We start from the raw sequence: 26,753 nt of genomic DNA, 5'->3' as shown, positions 1-26,753 counted from the left end.
AGTCACTTGTTGAAATCTCTAGAAAGACAAATACTCCGTATTTGGGAACAGAGGGACGATTTTACTCCATATTTGGGAACAGAGGAAGGATTTTACTCCGTATTTGGGAACAGAGGGAGTATCACCATATGGAGGGAACAGAGGAAGCTTGAAATATGAACATGTCAATGGGAGGGAGTAAGCCCCATGCATGCATGCAACATGCAACACTCACACGTACACATGGACGCACGCAACACTCACGCACCCATGCGGCACACAGCACACAACGCAACACACACGCTCACGCTCAAGTGCTCAACCTACTCCCTACGTCCGTGAAAGACTGTACATTTAGAGATTTACACATTGACCAGGGCATAATTAACGCCCAAAAGTAGCAGACTTATGTGTGCATGCGACCATTGAGAGAAGAAGATTAAATGAAGGTCGTTGCATGCTGTAATTAAGGATAGACATGTAGCCTATACCTAGAGCACAAGTTGGTGCATTAGTCAATCAATATCGATTTAGATTAAAGGCAAACTGCATTGGAAGTGTAGATGTACTACACTCTTTGTTTTTTAGCTGATTTCTTTGCTCTGCCAACTGACAGGTGGGACCCAGAAACCAGGTGACAATTTAACCAGTCAACAAAGTGCCACATCGAATATGTGGCCAGACAGTAGGGTGCAATACGGTGCTCTACGATGAGCTAGTGATCGTATAATCACCGCAAAACTATATATAGTGACCGTAAAGAGCGTATTGTTACATACGTTGACCGCCAGTGTATTTTTCTCGTTTCAAATTAAGCCATATTAACCGGAAAGGACGTAGTATGGACTAGTACTAGTACTGCTTTGATGTGTCCCGGAACTCGCCGAACAAGGAGAAGCTTGCTTACTACGCCTCTCCCTCGCCCACACGCGCGGTGGTTCGCAGGACGAGGAGAGGGTTTTGACTACAGCGCCCTCTCCCTCGCGGTGGACGTGCAGCAGTTCAATCGGTGTCAAATTGCCAGAAGCATAATGTGTACTGTAGTATCATCATTGTTGGACCTTCCGAAGAGGCGAAGAGCCAAGTGCAAGGTTCACACGAGTACGAACTGTTGAACCTCCCGAAGAGGCAAAGAGACAAGCGCAAGGTTTTATAGGAGTTGTCGTCCTAGTAGGAGCGTACTACAACTATAGCGAACGATGCTACTGTATTATGCCGCCACGTCACGTATATCCAAAGTTGTGCCACCTTTTTTTCTCAAAGAGCGTGTTCGAGCCCGTGCAACAACCACACAAGTTGCACGTACACATAACACATTTACTAGTAATAAATTCTAAAGGACAAATGCCAGTATGCCACACAAGTTCATCTCCAATTCATGTGATAAATTTGTGCACGACTAGTCTACATATATTCACAGCGCTACCGTTCACAATTTACTGTACTCCACTTACATGTTATAGATGGGCTACATGTCCTCCTCCAGGTTCCAGTCCAAGGTGTTCTTCATGGATGGCACGATCCATAGCGGTGGGCAACGGGAATCATTGTCGCAGCTTTCTAGTCCGGTTCCACACGATGGAGACTCATCCAAGCTGAAGCGGCATAAATCAGGGATAGCGTGTCCCAGCATGTCGTTCATCCGGCGGTGCGCACTGAAGACACAACCATGCTTCATGAACAGTAGGCGCTCCGTGTCGTGCATGGAAGGTGGCATCCGCTTCACAATGGGGTAGCTGTCCCCAATGAAAAGAGAGTACTCTCCAAGAGTGTTCCTCGGCACCCACGTAGCATCACGGGGGTCGAACTCGGCGGCGTTCATCTGGTACACGCGGCATCTCAGATCTGGACACATGGTGACGTACATAGTCAAGGTCCATGCATAATAATGTTGTGCTCAAATATGGCGGTCAGTAATACTACTGTGCAGCAAATAGTACTACTCCGGTATAGAGGAAGTAAAATAACCGGCTTATTATATATAGCCACTCTTGGCTACATGGATGAGATAGTAAGACATGGAAAAACAAAAATGGTGGCAGCTAGTGGGTTCAAGTCTTCAAGGGCCTAGCTAGCTATATGCGTCCTCCAAGGTAAAAAGTACTCCTACTAGTACGTAAGTAGAGTACTAGTACAACAATGAAAGAGAAGGCGAGAGGGTTAAAAATGGAATACCTGGGTAGATGGTGACGGTCCGATCGTGGTAGATTGTGTGACCATGTTGCACATCAGTGGTACCATGGGTAACGACTGCTAAGATAGTTGATCCCAATATGCCAAAGTCAGCTACAAGGTTCCAGGTTAGACCGAATGGCGGATGCAAATGCACATCCAGGATCGGCGATCTTATTTTGATCGCGGGATGACTGGTCCCTGCAAAATAATGGAGTACCGTTAGGGATGCAAATGATGGTTTGTGCATTCCGTTTGTAATCTCCCGTACCGTAGGATGGCAACCAGATGAAACAAGTCCCCTGGCTTGTCACCGCGAAGATGCGGCCTAGATGGCGCACGGCATCTTCGAACGTGTAGGGGTACAAATCTGCCGCCGCCAACATGCGCCAGCCTCTGCCGTTACTGCCTTTTGCATTGATGGCAATCCTTATGTCGAACACCACGATGAGATAGTAATCATCGTAGACGCGTCGCTTTGTCAGCGGGTCCGCAATTGCTATCTTCTTCAATCTCATGTAGGCATCATCATACGTATTCAAGCCCAGCCAGTCCGGAAGGCCGATCCCAATGGTGGAGAAGGGGTCTACCGGAACGGCCGCACTGCTGTGGATGTTGTGCACAATGATGGTGGTATCCGGCCGGAGGTATGCAAGCCAATCTTCATTGGCACCGACCCAGACCTATATATAAGATGGCGGGCAGTGGAGAAATTACGGGATGGAAATGGAATAACTAAGTACTACATGATCAAACTCCATTACTGACCTGCTCATCGGACAAAATCCGACTACCTCTCAACGTCGGCAACTCTAGCGGAGTCAACGTGCAACCATGGCCAGGGAGCGGTGGACTGTTCGAAGGATTGTCCCATATTAGAACCTTCTCCTCGAGGACACATGGAAGACCAACAAGCATGGCCTTTTCCCAAGCCATTGTAAGCACTGTCTTGAAATAGTTGGTGCAGGAAGCACCGAGTCTTGCGGCGGTGAGGACGTCGGAGCGGCGTGCGATTTCTCCCAGAGGATTGCCGTCCAAGGTCTCCCAGCCCCGACGAGGAGGAGAACCGCCTGGCGAATCCATGGGAGCAGCGATGAACTGCCTTCTCTTCGGGGGGAGGGGAACTGGCGAGGAGATAAGAGCGTAGTAACCGCAGGGCCTCGTCCCTTCCAACTGTAGATCGTTCCTTCCAACTGTAGCCAAGGGGTGAGGCTATTATTTATTACTAGTACTAGCATTATGGGACGTTATGGGATTGCATTATACTGTAAATAATAGCACTAGTAAGAAAATTTTGGCACTAGCTAGTAGTTTTTGGCGTGGATTAAGAAATTTTGGGTATGCTTTTGCTATTTTTTGTACACGCCAACTAGTGTCAAAAAACGTCTTACATTGTGTGACGGAGAAGTACGTACTCATACTGTAGCAGTACTAGTACTACTTTCTCAACTAGTAGTGCGAGGGTACTACTAGTTCTATGTATTGTACTTCTAGTATAGTGCACCAGTTTTGAACTCTTGAATCTCAGGGCCAAGGAGCTACAGTTGGAAGTGGAGGGTACTACTACTGTTCTCTAGAACCATCGCTGTACTATCAATGCAGGGAAAGTACACCTGCGTAGTGGCCTAGTGGGTACTCTCGGTGCTCTATTCAGCCGCTCCTCTCACGTAGCTGGCCTACTCAGCCGCTCCTCTCACGCACACACTAGCAGCCTGTTTATCAGCGACGGTTACTGAGGGGACAGAACATTTGAGTTATTTGATACAGCGAGACTAGGCTTTTCGCTTCCATTTGTGGAGGTGTAATGGATCTCGTCGAACTTTGTTAGTAGTTCCATCTTTATGAATGAGATGAAGCAAAGTTTTTGCCTCCGTTTCAAAAAAACACGTCAAGAGGAATTTCTTTTATAGTAGAGCCGATAATGGAGTGAAGTCCATGCGTGCAACGCCACAAGCTACAGAGTAGTAGTAGAGCACTTTACGTACAGAGCCATATTGCACAGTTCCCAATGCCCCGCCAGGCTTTTCCGGCTCCTCGGGCTTAATTGGGAGGCGCTAGTTTAAATATGCTACTAGCTGATGAGGAAGCTGCAAGCAAGGTGCGGCTAGGGTGAGCACGCGAGCCACGAGATGCTGGGAAGGAAAACCCGTTCACGTGGCTAGGCTATCCAGTGCACCCAGATTGTGGTGCCGCACGTCCGTTTGACTTCAAAACTCAAACTACCCATGTAAAATATTGGCTCGCAGCGAAGTTACTATTTAAAAAAAGGCCGTCGTGCGTTCGGCCGGGATCGAACCCACAAAACGAGGTATACACTCCCGCGACCACTAGTAGTACTCGTTGGAGTACAACGCAACCTAGAATTGCCTTTTGTCGCTAGTAGTACATTGTTCCTTGCAAGAAACCCCTAATAATGCCAAGAAACTACTACCACTTGCATACGTGGTAGACATAAGATAAGACTACCTTATCAACCATTGTACATGCTCTTACCAACCAGCCCTACCAAGAAACGACTACTCTACAAAGTGCCGTTATAGGCACGATTCAACCCATGGCCCTGTTTGGATACATTTGTTGTCAATCTAACCCTGCCATCCAAACACCACTTTGGTTAGAGTTAGTTCAGGGTTAGAATCTAACCACTAACTTAGAGTATCCAAATAGGGCCCATGTCGCCCATTAAGTCAACGCCTTCTATTCGACCGGGCGTTATGACTTGTGGGACCTACATGTCAGTCTGCACAAAAATCCCCGAGTGACCTCCTACCTCCGGCCCGTCCACCTAGTCATCCTCGGCCATGGGACGCAGCTACCGCCGCCGGCAGAAGGCGAGGTCAAAACCGCCGGCGGTGCGGGGCCCATCTTGCGGCAGCCCGGATACGAGCTCCGTCCGGCGCTCGCAGCCGCTAGCTAGCCAAGATAGCTCCGTCCAGCTGCTTGTCTGCAAGGTTTGCTAGCTAGATTGGCACGGCGGCGCGGCGGCTTGCTCACGTGCGCCGCGCTAAGGCCAGCCATCTGGCTCGAGCGAAGGCCAGCGTGGCGGCTTGCTCGCTCGTGAGTCACGCTCGGGCCAGCCTGCCAACCCGTGCGGAGGCCAGCGCGGCGTCCGGCCCGTCCGGCGGAGCGGCAACCAACTCGCTCGTCACCGGCGCCACCGACGAACACGCATCAGTACTGTTTGAAGTAATGTTCAGGAAAAATAATGATTTGAGGGGGAATAACAGGATAAAAGGTCAGATGTGGGTCCCTCGTGTCAACGGTCAAACAAAATGTGTTGGTTTAAGCTGCCTCGTCAGCACGGACGTGTGGGCCAACCCTGTCATAAATGGGTTTAAACTAACCTAATCGGTAGGTAGTAGTTTTTGGCGTGGATTAAGAAATTTTGGGTATGTTTTTGCTATTTTTTGTACAATAGATTCTTCCTAGGGCTGGTTGAAAGTGGTAGTTTTTTGTTAAATACTCTACATATTGTAAGTAGGAGTGAAAGTTAAGCTTTGGAACCCAATAAGCAAGGCTAGTTACATAGTGCATATGTGTACATGATTGAAAGTAAATATCAACCATGAGTGACTAATATCTTGATGGAAAACTCGAAACTATGGAATACTAGGGAAAAAATTGCATGGTTGGAAATACTAGCAATGTTCATGTGCGTTGCAACGAATCATAATTAGAATAATACTTATTCACAAACTTGATACAAAACACTCTAATTTTGATATACATATATCACTAGAGATATATTATGTTTCGATTAGAATATATTCCTTGGGCTGTTTTGGTGAGGTCAGGGAGGGATGTGGTTGGTTTTAAGATACTAATTATGGGTTTTTCTACAATTTGGTAGACAAGTGGGATGTTTGTGAGAAAAGGCAACAGCTTACCTCATAGTCGTTATATGTAGATCTAATGGTAACAAACGACGGATGGCAGACACACCATCATCACCAACTTAGTCTTCTGTAGGAGTACTAGCAAGATCCGTGCATTGCACGGAACATCAAGATGCATTTTTTTATAAAAGCACTTGTTGTGATTGACCCATGCGGGAGTAATCCCCATGTGTAAAAACTAATGATATCTTGAGAAATAGGAGATAAGGTGAAGAGGAGTGGGGCGTGGTGGTGATTGGTGGTCGGACTGAGCGGAGGCATGGGGATTGACGACGCCGGCAGCGGCCACCGGGCCAGTTTGTTCCAGAGGCTTCCTTTCTTAATTGCTCAACAATGAGGTTGTTGGAGATAAGGATGAACGAGGGAAGGTCTTGTGTACAAATGTGGAGAGGGGTGCGGGTATATTTTAGTTTAATTTCCATCTGTCAGATATAGATCGGACGGTCTATATTGCAAGATGGCACGCGTACCATCATCACCAACTCGGTTTTTTATAAGAGAAGAAATATAAGTATGGAGATACAAACGTATTATCGATACTTGTTTCCGTAAACTAGCATCTACATTCTATTCAACGCCTCAGCATGTGAGGCCTTAGCACAATGACTTCTCGACTGTGTAAAACAAAGGTTTTCCCGTCGCCGACAAGGAGAGGGTGACGGCGGCGCACTTTTTGGCTTGCTCTAGTACTAGTAGTCATACTAGGTGGTCTAAGCACATGTAGATTTATTCTTTTTCACGTCTCGTGTTCGCCATACTGCCACGACTGTTGATGAATAGATGGTAAGTTATTCACAGGGAAACCCTTGTTGAGCGTGTTTGCGAGAGAGGGAGAGAGAGAGAGAGAGAGAGAGAGAGAGAGAGAGAGCGTGTGTGATATGTCTAGAGACTGAGGCAATGATAACAGATTCTTTGTGTCTATGTGTGTGGAGGATAGAGAGAGACATGTACATGGGGCTTTGTGTTGTGTAACATGGAGACACATATACATAATTAGAGAGTGAGTGTGCGAGATACACATGCGGACATGGGGAGAGATGAGGATCGAGATTAATGGGTGTTTGTGCGTGTCTGTGTGTGTTTGTGCGTGCGTTTGTGTGTGAGAGGGAGTGTGAGTATGTGGAGTAGAGAGACCACTAATGATGTAAAGCCAGTATAAGGGAAGGGGGAATGGTGTGACATGTGTAGTAGTGGGATAGCATGGGTGCGGGCGGGGGGAGCAGACTATTTGGAAGAGACATCGATTGTGTGTGGGAGAGGGGTGTGAGAGCGAGCGAGCGAGAGAGAGAGCTAGCGACGGAGAGAAAGAGAGAGGACGAGAGGGGTGTTTGTGTCCATAAATGGCGTATAGATAGGGAGACAATGTTGATGTTGTTTGAAATTGGCCTATGTACGGAGATGCAAGGGAAGCGAGTCATCGTGTGTGTGATAGGGACTTCATGAGAGATCTAGAATAGATGGTGTAGAGAACAATGTGCGAGATCGAGAACGATGATACATTAGGGAGCTATGAAAACAGTCACGACAAATATGTATACAGGGAGGAGCTGGGGCGGGTCCACATGTGGGAGAGATAGAAAGAGGAGAGTGGTGCACAAGGAGACAAAGTGTGCTTGTTTTGCAGTGGGGGTGGTGTGTGAGGTGAGTGTGCGAGAACCACATAACTAGGGAGATAGACGTTTGGGGGCAACGTTTTGTGTGTATGGGAAAGATACACTCTACATAGTGCGTGTGCTTGGGAAAGAGAGATGCCGGGAGACCTAGCTAGAGAGTGGGGGAAGAGATGTGTGCATGCCCAAGAGACAAAGTGATAGAGACCTATATTGGGGTCCGGACTTTAGAAGAGAGAGGGGTGTTAATGTGCTCGTGTGTTGGTGTTTTGGGGAGAGAACGACTTCTCTGTGTGTGGGGGGGGTGGGCGACGAGGGGGGGTTGGCTTCAAATAAAGAGTGAGGTGTCTATATTTGAGGGACTTTAGCGTAATTGAGATATACATGGTCAATAGTGTGTGCACTCAAGGTTGATCAATTTGTTTCACAGTTTGGACTATGAGATAACGATACTTTTGAACATGCGTGATATACTTTGATGTACCAGAATTACAAACCTAAGATTGGAATTTTGGAATTCGACTCCATCATTAGCTTTTGCAATTCATTTAAACGGAGGTACATTTTTAAGCCGGGATTTCGTGATTTCAAATTCATATGTCAAACCTAGAGATATACACATACGGGCATGTTCAAACTTTATAATCATCCAGTTTATTCATACACATACACATTTTTGCTTTTGTCATCATATTTAGGATAAACACATTTGGAATTTCATTTGAATTGGACCATATGATGGTATTTGCTTGTAGTAGCTCAATGATCCATATTTGAATTGAATGGACAATCTAAGTTTCGAGTTGGAGACATTGATTTTCAAAACTTGCACTTTTTTCGCGTGCAAAACAAACAAATTCTCGGCCATGATATCATAGTCGGCCGTACAAGAGCAGAATATAATTTCAGGCGCCAAAAGCTTTCAAACTTCCCGCTCACATCGAAATATCTCGCGCCCGAAAGTTTAGCCCTGCGATATTCCTGTTTTACCCCTACCACATGAACGAAAAAGGGCTGCTTTGGTAACTCCATTGTTTTCCCCTCTTTGCCCCCAACATTCTACCCCAGAGCCCCTCCCCGACCCCCCCAACCACGGCAAGCCGCCGAATCTAGTCCTCCGCCGCAGCGGTGGACCTCTGCTACCTCTTGAGCACTGCGTTGGTTTTCCCTTGAAGAGGAAAGGGTGATGCAGCAAAGTAGCGTAAGTATTTCCCTCAGTTTTTGAGAACCAAGGTATCAATCCAGTAGGAGGACACGCACGAGTCCCTCGCACCTACACAAACAAATAAATCCTCGCAACCAACGCGATAAGGGGTTGTCAATCTCTACACGGTCACTTACGAGAGTGAGATCTGATAGATATGATAAGATAATATTTTTGGTATTTTTATGATAAAGAAGCAAAGTAAAATAGAAAGCAATAAAAATAACTAAGTGTTGGAAGATTAATATGATGGAAAATAGACCCGGGGGCCATAGGTTTCACTAGTGGCTTCTCTCAAGAGCATAAGTATTACGGTGGGTGAACAAATTACTGTTGAGAAATTGACATAATTGAGCATACTTATGAGAATATCTAGGTATGATCATGTATATAGGCATCACGTCCGAGACAAGTAGACCGACTCCTGCCTGCATCTACTACTATTACTCCACGCATCGACCGCTATCCAGCATGCATCTAGAGTATTAAGTTCATAAGAATAGAGTAACGCTTTAAGCAAGATGACATGATGTAGAGGGATAAACTCATGCAATATGATATAAACCCCATCTTGTTATCCTCGATGGCAACAATACAATACGTGCCTTGCTGCCCCTACTGTCACTGGGAAAGGACACCGCAAGATTGAACCCAAAGCTAAGCACTTCTCCCATTGCAAGAAAGATCAATCTAGTAGGCCAAACCAAACTGATAATTCGAAGAGACTTGCAAAGATAACCAATCATACATAAAAGAATTCAGAGGAGAATCAAATATTGTTCATAGATAAACTGGATCATAAACCCACAATTCATCGATCTCAACAAACACACCGCAAAACAAGATTACATCGAATAGATCTCCAGGAGAGAGGGGGAGAACATTGTATTGAGATCCAAAAAGAGAGAACAAGCCATCTAGCTAATAACTATGGACCCGAAGGTCTGAGGTAAACTATTCACACATCATGGGAGAGGCTATGGTGTTGATGTAGAAGCCCTCCGTGATTGATGCCCCCTCCGGCGGAGCTCCGGAAAAGGCCCCAAGATGGGATCTCACTGGTACAGAAGGTTGCGGCGGTGGAATTAGGTTTTTGGCTCCGTATCTGGTAGTTTGGGGGTGTGTAGGTATATATAGGAGGAAGAAGTACGTTGATGGAGCAACATGGGCCCCACGAGGGTGGAGGGCGCGCCCTGGGGGGGTAGGCGCGCCCCCTACCTCGTGCCTTCCTGGTTGCTTTCTTGACGTAGGGTCCAAGTCCTCTGGATCACGTTCGTTCCGAAAATCCGAAGGTTTCATTCCGTTTGATATTCTTTTTCTGCGAAACTCTGAAATAGGCAAAAAAAACAGCAATTATGGGTGGGCCTCCAGTTAATAGGTTAGTCCCAAAAATAATATAAAAGTGTATAATAAAGCCTAGTAATGTCCAAAAAAGAATATAATATAGCATGGAGCAATCAAAAATTATAGATACGTTGGAGACGTATCAAGCATCCCCAAGCTTAATTCCTGCTCGTCCTCGAGTAGGTAAATGATAAAAACAGAATTTTTGATGTGGAATGCTACTTGGCATAATTTCAATATAATTCTTCTTATTGTGGCATGAATGTTCAGATTTGATATGATTCAAGATAAAAGTTTAATGTTGACATAAAAATAATAATACTTCAAGCATACTAACTAAGCAATTATGTCTTATCAAAATAACATAGCCAAAGCAAGTTATCCCTACAAAATCATATAGTCTGGCTATGCTCCATCTTCCCCACCCAAAATATTCATATCATGTACGACCCCGGTTTTAGCCAAGCAATTGGTTCATACTTTTAACGCGCTTCAGCATTTTCAACTCTTACGCAATACATGAGCGCAAGCCATGGATATAGCACTATGGTGGAATAAGGTATAATGGTAGGGGTTATGTGGGAAGACAAAAAGGGAGAATGTCTCACATCAACGAGGCTAATCAATGGGCTATGGAGATGCCCATCAATTGATGTTAATGTGAGGAGTAGGGATTGCCATGCAACGGATGCACTAGAGCTATAAGTGTATGAAAGCTCAAAAAGAAACTAAGTGGGTGTGCATCCAAGTTGCTTGCTCACGAAGACCTCGGGCATTTGAGGAAGCCCATCATTGGAATATACAAGCTAAGTTTTATAATGAAATTTCCCACTAGTATATGAAAGTGACAAAATGAAAGACTCTCTATTATGAAGATCACGGTGCTACTTTAAGCACAAGTGTGGTAAAAGGATAGTAACATTGTCCCTTCTCTCTTTTTCTCTCTTCATTTTTTTTATTTGGGCCTTTTTTATGGCCTCTTTTTTTTAGTCCGGAGTCTCATCCCGACTTGTGGGGGGATCATAGTCTCCATCATCCTTTCCTCACTTGGGACAATGCTCTAATAATGATGATCATCACACTTTTATTTACTTACAACTCATGAATTACAACTCAATACTTACACTACAAAAAAAGACACATCCATGACATTTTGGGCCGAACGTATTTTTTTCTGTCATACATATGACACTTCTATGACAATAATTGTGACAAAACCCGGTATCATCATAGATGTGGTGGGCTCCTACTTCTATGACAAAAAATCATGACAGAAAATGGGCTTTTCGTCCTGGGCGGGCCAGAGACGCAGCTGCATGACATTCTTTGGGCCGTCCATGACGAAAAAAACCGTGGTAGAAGCTAGGGGGAGGAAAATTTCGGGGAGTTTCCGGTTATGGTGGGAGGTCGGGGGCCGAGCGATGCGCGTTTCTCTCGTCAACGTACGCGCGTGTGTGCGAGGCGTTGGCTCTAACTGAACCCGAGCGAGGCGTTGGGCTCTAACTGAACCCGAGCGATTGCACTGCAGGCTACGCGTTACTGAACCCGAGCGATCGATCGATGGCTGTTAACTGAACCCGATCGAGCGATTCCTTCGCTACTGCTGCTAACTGAAGCCGATCGATTGGATGAACAGTGAGCGTTGCGGGGGGGGGGTGGATGAACAGTGAGCGGTGGCGTTGCCTCTGGATGAACAGGACCCCGTGGTGTGGAGGGCTGGATGAACAGTAGACGGTGGAGGGGTGCCCGTGGAGGGGTGGTTGAACAGGACCCCGTGGTGTGGAGGGCTGGATGAACAGTAGACGGTGGAGGGGTGCCCGTGGAGGGTGGTTGAACAGGACCCCGTGGTGTGGAGGGCTGGATGAACAGTAGACGGTGGAGGGGCCGTGGGGGTGGTTGAACAGTAGCCGGTGGAGTAGCGCGCGGTGGAGGCTGGATGAACAGGAGCCCGTGGAGGCTGGAGGAGGTCGACGGTAGCCCGTGGAGGCTGGAGGAGGTCGACGGTGGAGATGAACAGTATCCCGTGGAGTCCCGTTTTGCGGTACGCCACACCCCTCCCGATCAACAGGACCCCCGTTTCGACCGTAGCGCTCCAACACAAGTCCGTTTCCTCCGTTTTGCGGTACGCCACACCCCTCCCGATCAACAGGACCCCCGTTTCGACCGTAGGAGGTCCGTTTCCTCCGTTTTGCGGTACGCCAGACCCCTCCCGATGAACAGGATCTCGTTTCGAACGTGGCCGGTCAAACATAGGGTCGTTTCCTCCATTTTGCGGTACGCCAGGCCTCGTTTCCATCGCCTGTTCCGTCCAAGCCCTCCCGATGAACACGACCACGCATTCCGTTCCGACCCAGCCGGTTGGCTCCCACGCGTTCCGTTGCCTCCCGATGAACACGACGCATTCCGTTGCCTCCCCATGAACACGACACATTCCGTTGCCTCCCCATGAACACGACGACGATGTTGTTTCTCCGTTCCGACCCAGCCATGTACACGAGCCCTGGCCATACATATGCGCGAGTAGGCGTTCGAGACCCTGCCCGTATGTACGTACGTGGCCGTATTTTCTTTCTTGCACCCTGGCCGTTGTACGTACGTGTACATGCTACGTGCGTGCCTCTACTACGACACGTACGCGTCCCTACATCGACTAGTATATATGTACGTACATGTTCACGACCAGAATGACAACGCTACGTACGCTTTGACCAGGTGGGTCCCGACTGTCAGGCACTTCCTTGCCTGCGAAGATGTAGCTGGTGGGTCCCAGCAGTCAGGGGGATGAATCATTTTTTTTGCCCGGACGCACTTCCTTGTGTGCGAAGGTGTAGCTGCTGGGTCCCAGCAGTCAGGGGGGAATCGTTTTGTTTTTTTTGCCTAGACGCACTTCCTTGCATGCGAAGATCTAGCTGGTGGGTCCCAACAGTCACGGGGGCGAATCGTTTTTTTCGGACGCACTTCCTTGCGTGCGAAGATGTAGCTGGTGGGTCCCAGCAGTCAGGGGGAAACGTTTTTTCGCGAAATACGGTGGCCCGTCCGGTGGGTCCCCGCTGTCAGGTGGAGGAATAATTATTTTGCGCGTAATAAGGAGGCACTTCCTTGCTGCGGCCGTGGACCCAGCTGTCAGCCTCTCCACGTACAGTCCACGTCCGATGGAAGCCATTCCTTGACCACGTTGACCACGCCGCGCCGAGAGCACCAGGGCGGTGGACGACGGCGAGGCCTAGGAAGGGGACGACGCGGAGCCGGGGAAGACGCGGCAGTGGATGCCCACGCGTAGAGGAGTATGAGGGTTCACTCGTTCGGCTGCGGTGTGAGGCTGCCGTCGCCGCAGAATAACAGGGGGTGTGGGTGCGTAGAGGGATGGCCTGGCCAGCGGTGGGAGTAGTAGGGGGCGGTGAGGCCTCCGCGGCATCACAGCCGGCCACGGGCGGCAGGAGCAGGCGGCACGACCGGCGCTGCTTTGGGCGGCTGGAGCAAGAAGACCAGAGGTTGAAGAAGCACTACGGCCGTTGGATGGACATCGTACGGTCACTGGAGCTAGAATCGTTCATATATTGACTAAAGTTGACAAAGGCCTCCGTCCCAGTCAACTTAGTAGGCCCACAAGTCAGCCTCCCACCAAGGTGGGTCCCAGCTAGCAGGGGGTATTCATTTTTTGTGCGTAATAAGGAGGCACTTCCGGTGGGTCCGAGCTGACAGCGGGGGGAACGTTTTTTTCGCGAAATACGGTGGCCCGTCCTGTGGGTCCCAGCAGTCAGGGGGAAACGTTTTTTTTCGCGAAATACTGGTGGCCCGTCCGGTGGGTCCCTGCTGTCAGGTGGAGGAATAATTATTTTCCGCGTAATAAGGAGGCACTTCCTTGCGGCTGCCGTGGACCCAGCTGTCAGCCTCTCCACGTACAGTACTCTTCCGATGGAAGTCGGTCGTTGACCACATTGACCACGCCGCGCCGAGAGCACCACGGCGGTGGACGACGGCGAGGCCTAGGAAGGGGACGACGCGGAGCCGGGGAAGACGCGGCAGTGGAAGCCCGCGCGGAGAGGAGTACGAGGGTTCACCGGTTCGGCTGCGGTGTGAGGCTGCCGTCGCCGCAGAATAACAGGGGGTGTGGGTGAGTAGAGGGATGCCCTGGCCAGCGGTGGGAGTAGTAGGGGGCGCTGAGGCCTGCGCGGCAGCACAGCCGGCCACGGGAGGCGGGAGTAGGCGGTCCCGCCGGCGCTGCTTTGGCGGCTGGAGCAAGAAGATCAGAGATTGAAGAAACACGACGGCCGTTGGATTGACATCCAACGGTTACGTCTGCTAGAATCGTTTGTTGACGTATATAATAACTAAAAAAATCTTGCATACGCGTCAACTAAACAGGCCCACAAGTCAGACCACTCCCTCTTTTTTTAATAATTTATATATAGCTCATGGCAACTTCTTATGCAATTTATTGCAGTCGTTTTTTTGGTTGGCCAGGGCCAATTTCGCATATTTCTGTGGGTTCCAAACTATTTTTAATACCGAAATGTCGAGCCAGATTTAAAGTACTTTGAAGATATATTTAAATTAGGTTAATGCCCAGTGAAATAGGAATCTGAAAATGTGAAAAAATTCAGAAATTATAAAGTAATTGCCAATTTGTCATCTGTTTTTATATTTACAACCCATTTCATATTACTTTCAAGATTTGCAGGCGTCTTGAAAGAGTTGCAGCCCATCAGGGCGTAGAAAAATAAGTAGGCCTGGATTGGGTATTCTTCAGAAAAAATAAACTGGGCTCATTTTCACAAAGAAAAAATAGCTGGGCTGGTCACATGGTGAACATAAAATATAAGCCTGGGCTAGACGGGCCACAGCCCAGTTCAAACCCTGCTCCGTCTCAACAATACCAAACAAAAAAATACTGCTCGAGTAGCTACGTCCCAGGTGTCAGCCGATCTTGTGCTGTTCTCTTGTCTATTGACTATATACGCTCACAATGTCGTGGGTCCCAGATGTCAGGAAAACACTAGGAGGAAGCATTTTATTTTTCCATACGCTGACGTGGTGGGCCCCTACTGTCATCCTCTCCACGTACTTCTGCCGATTCCTGTTGTTTGTTGACCATGTTGACAACGCGAGAGGGCGGCGCCGCGGCGAGCGCACCAAAGCGCGCGGAGGACGTCGGCGTTAACGATTTAGGAGACGGTGGGGCGGCGATGCGTGCGCTGAGGCGCAGCCAGCCGTGGGAGGCGGAAGCAGGCGGCCCCGCCGGCGCTGGTTTGGTTTTGGCGGCTGGAGGAAGACAGGACTGAAGAAACACGACAGACTGTAAAAGCAGCAGGAGTACTTAACAACCTTAACTGAAACCAGCAGGGGCACTTAACAACCAAAGCTGAAAGCAACGTGGTCAATAAACAGGATATTCGCTTTAGAGCCATGGAAAAGCATGAACATAATCTTCTGTCCTATTCTCCAAGATGGACGGGCCTTCATTATTTGAGACCACCCATGAATAAGTATCTTTTCACCTCCAAGGGGAATTGAGTAGGTCGACATAAACATCATGTTGTGACCAAGCGCAAGTCTGACCCGACCATGGTCAGGCATCTGTATAGGAACAATAGAACTCGGCAGTTCCTGTTTCAAGAAGATCACAGCTGTAAAACTGTGTATAAGCAATAGTTTATGAACAACATATATAACAGAAAACAGCTCGTACCATAAGTTTCTCGACACAGTTGGACCTGTTCAACGAGTGCAGCAGTGGCACACATATCCCACGTGGCCTTCCACCATTGAAACGCCCCACAAGGACCTCAAGACGATCAATAAAGTGTAGGAACTTGTGGATGTCGATCCAGTCAACTTCAGTGCCATTAGTAACAGCCGAGTTATTACAGAGTAACAAACGAGCAGACTGCTTAACTCTGAAAAAACCTACACGTGCCACCAATTATAAGAAAATATTAGTTAGAAGTAGCATCTTCGTGAGAGATTCGTTGCTACTTCTAAAGTTAAATTGTGATTAGTTAGACAGAATAGGTGGATTAAGAAGTAATCGAGGCAACAAGCAAGAACCAGATACAAAACTAACATGGATGAACAATTGGAACGACGTCGGGGTGGAAGATCGCAGTGAAGATGAGACCAGGTTCTGCTATTTCCATCAACATTCGTGCGCCAACTTTCAGTCCGTAACACTTGAGAAAGTTTATCCAAGTTCGGCCATAAAAAAGCAGCGATCTTCTTGGTTCATGAACCCAACTCGGAACTTATATCCATGGCTTGTCTTCACTGTGACCATTAAACTAGTGTATTCAGTTATGGCAAGGCCGAGCATCTTGAGTACATGTGTTCTGGCAGAGCAAATAATACACTGCAGGAAAAATAATATGAGAACACAGCATGTTCAAAAAAACCCCACCCTCCCGGATAGAAAAGAGGATTCTAGGAACATACTGTGCGCGTTTCAAAATGCTGTGTTAGGATGAGAAGGAACAAGTGTGGCGTCTCGCCGAGGGCGCAGAAACCTGTAGGGTACTCGCACTTTGGGCACTGCAAATGAAACACACTAGATTCAGTAGGAAGAAAAATGCATCAACGGCGGCGGCTGCCATCCTAGGATTACCTGCGACCAAGGGACTTGGATTTATCGGGGATGGATGAAGAATTCGTACCTGGTTCTCCATGAGAAAACCCTATGCAATCGCCGAGAGGGGGTTTTCTCTGAACAAGCAGACGAGGGAGAAGGGGATTCAGGCCCAGTGAAATATTGCCGCTTCGTCCGTCCAGCTTACTGCTAAAGCTGGAAAGGGGGGTTGTGATTTGACGGCTCATTGGGCATTACTGCGGCGCTACGACCGGGGTGTGTCTACCGTGAAGTTGTGCACTCTAATTTGTGCATATGGCACGTGGACCCCGTTGCCGGTTGCCCCACATATCAGCGAAAGGAAGTAGAAAGACAGGAGTAACTAGTTACACATAAATATATATTTTGACAGAGAGATACTCCCTTGTAAAGAAATATACAAATATTTTATATCACAGGCTCACCTTGCCGAGAAATATACTCCCTCTGCAACGCACGGGCATTATGGGGGTTCAGCTTTTTTATGGGGGTTCAGCTGAGAATATAATACTCAGATAGGCTCACGGTTCTGGACTTTGGGCCGCAGGCCGACCCTGCATGTTTGGGGGCCCATGTGTTCTACCTCAGCGCTTTTCATATTGCAAGCGATCGGTACGGCGCTGGTTTTAGATGCTGTCGCAAGGCGAATACACAAAATTGAATAAAGCACGGCAGCTGTTGGAATGAAATCGAACGACAGTTCCTAACCAGCAATCAGAGTTGCAATTCTATCAATGATATACCATGTGATAAATAATACTGTCGTACTACTTATACACAAAGGACACTTGTTTCACCATGCCAGATTATTACATCAAAATCTCGGAGGATAGATCAGTTCGGCAGTTGCGTGCTGCTACTGAAGAATTTCAAAGTTGATTTGGACCAGCTCTCCTTGCCGAGAAAGTTCGATTTTGACATCATCCCCTACCGCAAGATATGATTTAGATTTGAACCTTGACCATCCTTTAGCATCAATCATCATGCGACCATCCTTTGTACTTACGGTATATTGAGCAGGTTCATTCACACCAAGGCTGCGCATGGTAAGAGAAACTTGGCCGCGGTCGCCCGGATTGTTGAACGACTCCCTCGTTGCTCTAGGAATTCTCTGTTTGCAAACAAGAAGACATACCCAAACAGTTAGATCAACACAGTGAATCATGTGAAACAACATGGAAAGAAAAAAGAACGAAGCACTTGGGCGGCCAATGCTTACCAAGAAGGTGGACATGTCGGTTTTTGTAAGGACTTTGGTATATGAAGTGCGAACTGCAGCCCAGTCTGTTGCCGGTGCAACTGCACGGGCCGGAGCAGATGCAAGTGCAAGTGTTGGTGCAGGTGCCGAAGCCGCTGCTGCTGCCGGAGATGGTGCTCCTTGTAGAGCTGGTGCCGGTGGAGCAGGTGCCGTGTCGATGCCCGATCCTCCGGTAGATCAGACTGATCCGCTGACGCGGTCGGTGCCCAATCCTCAGCTGGATCAGACTGAGCTGCTGCCGCTGTCAGTGCTAGAGCAACTGCCGGTGCTCGATCTGTGCGAGACAGCGGCGATCGTGTCTGGTCTGCTATGATCAGCTTTCTAACTTGACTAGGATCCGTGACCGTGATCCAGTTTTTTTCTTCATTTCTTTTAAACGCGAGAAGGACTAATTGTGGCGTTTTTGTTAAACCAAACTGCAGTTCATCATAGGGATTCAGCTTGTACTCAGACAACAGACTGATCCAATTTTTTCCAGTAATATAAGTGATGGACAGTGCCTTCGTTACTGACACGACATAAGAAGTGAAACCTGCAAAAATAGCCATCGTAGAGCAAACCAAACGGTTTATTCTGTGATGAATGTCACATGGCAAAACCTGCATCGTAAAATTGCAGGAAAAGAAAGAAAACATGACATTAAATCAATAAGATTTAGACAGTAAATCAATAAGATTTACTTGATGTGACACGAGTGAATCCTTACCAGGAAATCACTATGTTGAAGTACTAAACAGAAGATTGATCGTCCAACTACGCGTGGCATGCAGGGGCCCCGCCTACTCCCACAAGCAGGACAGTCCAAAGGTCGTGACAAATCGTATGGACCGAACATCCATGGGACTGGAAATCCTGGTGGGTGCGATAAACCCTGCAATGCATACAGATATTGGAGTGTAACCATAATTGATAAACCGTCCTCACAAAAAATATGATCTGGATACTTCAAAATATACAGACTGAATTGAGTGGACAGACATTAACATAGACCGTTCACACACCAAAAGCGGCAGTACTAATAAACAATACAGGGTTCACAAACACAAATCAAGTACTGAACAATAGTACTTACTACAGACAAGCAAAGTTGCACTAACTAAACTCTGCAGACTATTTCTTGCCACCGACCTACGGGATGAACCCCGCATAACTGACTAGGCCATGGACTTCGTGTGAGATGTCTACATGCACCATCACCATCTTGTCAACCTTGGAGAACCTAACAGAGTGGTCTTTCCACTCATAAACATGATGATGAAGACAGGCCGCATCAGATTTGTTGGGAAGCTTTACAAGAACCACACCCTTCGTAATCGAAGGCACAGCCAGGAAATTGTTGTGGTCAAGTACAGCCTCGAGAACACGCCTGACAACAATGCTACAGGAAAACACTAGTTCAGGACACGTGGCGACAAGGACACAGCAGCTGGATAGTTCAGCAGTAGAACTCATCATCAGGTCTTCCAGTTCACACGGCATGACTTTGAGAACTTCATCTCCACCGCGGACCTGGTTCTAATTCAAACAGAAACCATATTTTATTACTACCTCCGTTCAGAAATATAAGATGATTTTCGATATTATACTCCATATATGACTACATATACGCACAGAAATGAGTGAACAAAGACACTAGAACATGTCTTCAAAGGCATGAGAGCAGAGGGATTACATGCAATATCCATAACACAAGTTACTGAGGCAAATATACCCTCTTAAAAGGTAGCATTGATGTTCATAAAGTACTCCCTCCGTCCCAAAATTCTTGTCTTAGATTTGTCTAGATACGGATGTATCAAGTCACATTTTAGTATTAGATACATCCGTATCTAGACAAATCTAAGACAAGAAATTTGGGACAGAGGGAGTAGTTGAAAGTAATCTATAAGAAATCAGTGTCAACCTCTCGCATGTTTTGGTCAAAAGAGGAATTTAGAACCGTCATTTGGCACACTAAAATCACATGCAAGATCACCCAGAAAGTTGTACTACCAGTACTAGTACTGCGTGTTAGATGAAAAAACACGATCAAGATCGAGAAAAAGATCGTCAACAAGAGACATTACCTGGACTTGCTTAATGAGGGATCCCGGAGAGGGGGGCTTGGACAGGGCGATGGCTTTGAGCTTGTCTGCGGTAGTCTCGGCGGGGTGCTTGCGCTTCTTCGTACCATGAGCCTCGACGGTTTTGGCCAGAGCCATAGACATCACGTCGGCCGGTGCTCCGGCGTCCATCCAAGAGAGGAAGCTGAGAGAGAAGAGTGAAAGGAGGAACGAGATGAGGGAGAAGCGAAGCGAGTGGGGGTTTTCTTCAAGAGAGGAAGCTGAGAGAGAAGAGTGAAATGATGGTTGCTTCGTCCGTCCAACTTACTGCTGGAAAGGAGGGGGTTTTGTGATTTGACGGCTCATTGGGCATTACTGCGGCGGTTCGATCGGGGTAGTCTACCGTCACTCTACTACGGAGTAATTTAGTGCATGGCTGGTGGACCCAGGTGCTGGCTGTCCCACACGTCGGCGAAAGTGAGTAATTTAGTGCATGGCTGGAGGAGGATCCGCACGGTAGAGCGTGTCCACTGTTTTTCTGAAGAAAAAAATGATTACAGCAAGCGTTTCCACTCTTACGACGGAGGAGTGCGAAACACGGCAGCCACTTGAACATACACAGTGCTCCTACTACTAGGCATGTGCAGTGGTTCATACGTCAGTACTACACAATCTTGTTGCTAGTGTAGTAAGATATGAGGATAACAAATGATGTTGTGCGCATGTCAACTACTCCTATATGTAACATAGTACCGCTTTTTCGACTGTCCGGTCGAGAATGAACGGTGAGATCAATGTTAACAGAACTAGGTCCACAGCGCACGGAGAGTACGGTGCTACAGTACTCCACGAAACATGAACCATATGAAGCACGAATAGTGTTAGGCAGGGTGTATGAAGGGTGCACGGGATGGGAGCAAAAGTTCCCTTCTCGACCCACTTTTGGGTGTTTGGCAGAGTGCATGAAGGGTGCATGAGTCCACACTAGTAGGTTGACAAAAATACACGAAGAGGAAACAACTATATTGAGATGAGAATGCAACCAAACACACCCACACGCTTTGTGCTACAGTGACTGATCTGCACCGTCTGAGTTTGATCCAACGGTCATGTTGCGCCGAGACATGGACATGCCCATGCAGAGGGCGCCTAAACACCACCGAAGTCCCTCTGCTTCTCGAGGCGCACGACGTTGGTGATGCAGGGTGCAACCGCCCGCAGAGCCCGCTCCCGGTCGACGGGAGCCAGCTCGTCAAAGACGGCGTCCAATGGCACGAATGGATTCCGGTGACGGAGCCCTGAAAGGATTCGCCCGGCAACGGCGACGGCAGCCCGCAACCCCTCCTTGTCCAGCTCAGCCCCCACCATCGCGCGGAGACGGCTCAGCTCCTCGGAGATATAGGTGAAGAAGGAGACCAGGTCAGGAAGCCGCAGCTCGTTGAAGTCGACCGGGTGGTCGAACGGGTTTAGCCCGACGGCCGGCATCGTCGCGCTGGCACGACGGTAGGCATCGCGCAGCCGCAACACGTGCGTGGCAACTTGGTTCACCAAGTGGCTGAGGCGATCCTGGACCTCGTCACGATCGGCCCGCTCGCGCTCCAGCCGGCTCCCCTGACGGCCTATCGTATCTCCCGCTTTCTGCAGCAACGCCGCCGACGCCTCGAGCATCTTTGTGGTGGACGCCTGCCGCTTTTGAAGCTCCGTGAACTCCCGCACATAACGGAGGAGCATGGCACTCCTCTCCTCCTTGAGCTCACGGAGCTCCACGTCCTTGGCCCTGAGCTCCGCATCCTTGACATGGAGCTCCTGTGTCAGGCGCCTCACCTCGGACTCCGTGATCTGCTGCGCCGCCATGGCACCAGGTAGAAGCAATGGGGAGAGGAAGCAAAGGGGGCGAAACGGCTGAAAGGCAATGCAATCTACGGGAAGGCGGAGGGAGCGGGGAATCTTTTGGTTTTCACCACGGTAAAACACCAGTCGACGACTTCTCACATCAGGGAGCAGTGGGTTTTTACAGGCGGAGTCATCGTGACTAATTGCTGCCGCGCCTGCTCCCGTCAATCAAAAAATTAAAAATCCTGCCGCGCCTGCTCCCGTCAATCAAAAAATTAAAAATCCTGCCGCACCCAAACACCAGAGCAACGCCGCGGTGGATATTTAAATTTACCTGCCGGCAAGTAGATAAAAAAGGGGTGAAAAACAAATGTGGCGGCGGCCTAGCTAATCGGTCGAACTAGCCCAACTAGCTAGCCACCGTGCTTCACTGATGTACTCGGCGGGAAAGGTGGTCTTTCGTGATTTGACGACTCATTTACTTGCTTCGGCGCTACGACCGAGGAGGACCCAGAAAACGCGCGGTAGGGCGTCCCACGTCAGGAAGAATATATGCGTGCACCACCCGGGAGGACCCCGAAACCGCGCGGTAGGGTGTGCCACGTCTCGGCACGGAGGAAAAATGTGCGTGTAAAAATATACTGTATCAGACGTAGTACCTATGGTTCGACCTCGGGACCCAGCCAGTCGGTCGAAAACACCCCACTAGCCACACAGCTTCATCATGCAAACGTGGCACGGAGGATAGATGTGGTTAGCTCCGTCTCGACCAGCCACAACGTCTCTTGTTCTAGGCGATTCTTCTATTTTCCAAGCTTTTTTTAGTTGTAATAACACCACGGCAAGCTAGCGCCGCTCTTCGTGTGTGCCCGTGCAAAGGTTAGACGATGGAGAGAAGAGAGATTGAGATCGCAGACCTGGGACCCACCAGTAAGTGAGACAACGGTCATGCACGTGTTGACGAGGCACTCCCTCTACTCTACTCAACGCAAGTACTGTATAAAATCAAGTTATGGGACAAAGCCAACAACCGTTCGTTTTTTCAGGCTATCGACTTACGCTTTGTAGTCCAGGTTGCCAGTTCGAATCTCGTCTTTCAGATTTGTTAGTTTTAGGTCCAAATTTGATTAATGACAAGTGGGACCCCCGTGTGTTGTTCCGATATTTCAGTGTAGGATGGTTTTTTTGAACAAACACTTTGCGCGGTTAGACAAGTAACGGCACGAGTTACACGTATTTTGCAAGTTTACGAACAAAAATGACAGCGGCATAGAATATCACATCCACCCCGCAGCTTAGATACTATGGTGATACGAGTTTTTACACCGTTGGAAGTGAGATCCAATGGCTTGGGAGTAGTCTTTGTAATTATGCGCAATTTCCAAACTCTCCAAAGGTTTTTTTGCAAATAAAACATTCAGGCCTCGTGTGTGCCGCTGCATCTTCGATCCAACGGCTCCCCGGTGCTCATATTAGGTGCTCCCCGTAGCTTAATTACCCGCTACGGTGATATGAGCATCTAGGTCGTATGATCAGTGATCAGATGGCACATGCGTAGTACTTGTACTTTCTGCGCATTTCCCAAACTCTATCAGTCGTATATTGCAAAAACATTCAAACCTCCTACTGTGGGCCGTTAGATCTCAGTGAACTCGTATCACCATAGAATCTACGGTGCGGGAGCACCTCATACTCTCCCGTGCGAGAAAACATAAGGTGCTATCGCAGCTTGGATGCTACGGTGATACGAGCTTGGAGGTCGTTTGATCTGAGATCCAATGGCATCTGAGCAGTCTTTGTGCTTGTAAGCAGTGGCCGAACTCTTTTGGGGCTTTTCTGCAAAAAACCATTCGAACCACCGAGGAGGTGTTGGGTCACAAATCCAACGCCTCCGAAGAGCTTGTATCACCAAAGCATCTAAGGTGTGGTAGCACATGATATTCTTACATACAGGAGAATATGATGTCCTCCTTCATCTTAGATGCTACGGTGATACGAGCTTCGAGGTCGTTGGATATGGGATCAAAGGGCATCTAAGTAGTTTTTGTACAAATTGTGTGCAATTCTCAAACTCATCAAGGTTTCCTGCAAAAATATTAAGACACATCATGTGAGCTGCTATATCTCAGATCTACAAGCTCCAAGCAACTCGTATCGGCATATAGCATCTAAGGTATGGGGGCACATGATATTCTCCCGGGGAGGAGGGGTGGGGGTGCACAACCAATCGGTGGTTGGGAGGGTGGGGACAAATATAATCTAAACAACCCTAAACAGAGCTCCACAATTTTATCTAAGGTCGAGGGGTTGACCCCCGACAATCATAGCTCCGCCTAAACACAACATTTGCATGTACTGTAGTACTAGACTTAATATTCATGTTTCAGTTTCATGTTCATTTTAAATATTGAACTGAGGACCATGGATGTCTTACATTTTACTCCCTTCGTTCCTAAATATTAGTCTTTTTAGAGGCTTCAAATGGACTGGCACATACGGATGTATATAGACATATTTTAGAGTCTAGATTCACTCATTTTGCTCCGTATGTAGTCACTTGTTGAACTCTCTAAAAGACTAATATTTAGGAATAGAAGGAGTATTTTTGAATTCGTGTCATACATGCATGGTTTGGAAAAATAGATGCACTATACTTATTGGATTGTTGTTGTGTTCGTGCGTGTGTGTCTCTGTGTGTGTGTGTGTGGTCATATGCTTGATACATACAAAGTTTTCTCACCTCCATATTGTTCATCTTTTAAATTTGAATTTGCATTGGAAAACTTACTAGGGATACCATGAAATGTGAAATCCACGTTGAGATCACTATATCACAAACTCACTCTAATTCAACAACTCGTCATAAATCAATTACCACGTTGAGATTAGTATTTGCAAGGAAAATACGGGTATTGTAATACACATAGATTCGTTCGGCAATTTAAAAGGTTCCTTTCGTATTCTCGAATGGTAGGACCCAACGGCGTACCAGCCAGACCTTGGCTCGTGTTGATCCTAAAAAAAACCGGGCTCGTGTCCTTCGGTGGCGTGCGTGGTACGCACATTAGGCAACCCCAACCAGTCGAGCCTCAGCGTTTCAAGTCGAAATATCTGGCGGCCAGAATTCCAGCCCTAGGAAATTCCCCTCATGTCCCCGGTCCATAATGACTACCGATGAACAACGGAGGGATGCTTTAGTAACTAGACAACGTTACCTACCGTGCCGAGCACGGTTCAATTCCCTCGGTCGCCGCTCGTCAAGGTCACCCGTCAACTGCATTGCCTAGTACTACTACTACTACACCAGGATGAGCACAGAATTGAGCCCGTTTGTTCGTGCCTAGTACTTGAGTTAATATATCAGGCAATGCACTGGTACGGAGGGATTATCCTTTTACTCTGCATATATAACTTGTCTGAAGTCTAACTAAGCAAAATGTTTGACCAAATCCTTTCTTAAGAAATACAACAGGACAGATGTACGGCTTGAAAATTTATTGCATGATGCAGGTTATGATATTGTTTCGAATCCTGGATCTTAAATTTCAGAAAATCCAAAAGTGAGCATAAATTCTTGAAACTAAGCATGGTCACGTGATATGGCACAAATATTACTTCGTAAGTTTTTTCTTCAATTTGAGACAAGCTGCTTATGACAAGTTGCACAAATGAAGAGCCAAGGTATTTTGGAACAAAGACCTGTCACGTTAAGGCGAACGCTTTCACTATTGAAACCGTGGGCGTTTACGTGCCGCCACGAGTCCCCGCTTCTCATCGGCAGGTGCCGTCCGAGCAAGCGTGTGAGTCGACGGGAGGCGTGCGAGCAGACCGCTGCGCCGGCTGTCAGGGAGGCGTGCGAGCAGACCGCTGTGCAGGCTCACCGGGAGGCGAGCCCTTTGACCAGGCTCCGCCGCCCACCGTCGTCCCAACTGCTCCCACTTTTAATGTCGCCGGCGCCGCAGTTTAAAATCAACCCCGCACTACCCGGTATCGCTACAATCCTCTCTCTTCCTCTCCGATTCTCCTGTCGTCTACCTCCAACTAGCCTGACCTAAACGTACGCCATGCCGCATCACGATGGTCTGCCCTTAGTGTTCCAGTTTCCTGAGGAAGACACCCAGCCGGAGTCTCAAGAACATAAGGCGCTTTGGGACGAGCTTGAACTGGCCTTGCGGGAAGACGCCGCGCCTGTCCCCGCTCCCGTTCCGGCTCCCGTCGCCCCGACTGCGCCAGCGCCCATCCCCGTGGCATTGATGGGCTGGGAGCCGCACATTGTCGCCGAGCTTGATCCCACGGGGTTCCACGAGGTCCCCGCCGACTTTCACGCGCCCGTGCACCTGCCAGCGCATGCGCCTGCGCGTGCACTGACGCGCACGCCCGTGCCGGTGCCCGTGCACCTGCCAGCGCATGCCTGCGCGTGCACTGACGTGCGCGCCGTGCCGGTGCCCGTGCACACGAATGTCTCCGCCGCGCCGTTGACAGCGCCTGTCCCCGCGCGGGTGCCAGTGCCCCCCTCAGCGGCATGGATGGCCGCCGTCGACCGCTTCCTTGCACCAACGCCAGTCGCCTCCTCCCGCCAGTTGACTCGCTCCGAAGTCCAGAACATTTTGGCCTTCCTTGAAGCTAGGCCAACGTCCAGGAGTACGCCAACAACGGCGCAAGACGCCGCCGTCGCCGTCGGTCAGTGGCCCGACGACACACAGAGCACGGCAGAGGAGCCGCTTCCCACCGCGAGACGCCCCCGCCGCCGCCGCGTAATCTAAATTTGCCATGAAAAACGTTCGGATTGCCATGCTTAAAATCCGAACGTTTATCAT

The sequence above is a fragment of the Triticum aestivum genome, chromosome 1D, assembly GCF_018294505.1.
Source record: "Triticum aestivum cultivar Chinese Spring chromosome 1D, IWGSC CS RefSeq v2.1, whole genome shotgun sequence".
NCBI classification, from domain to species: domain Eukaryota; kingdom Viridiplantae; phylum Streptophyta; class Magnoliopsida; order Poales; family Poaceae; genus Triticum; species Triticum aestivum.
This window is presented reverse-complemented; position numbering follows the sequence as displayed.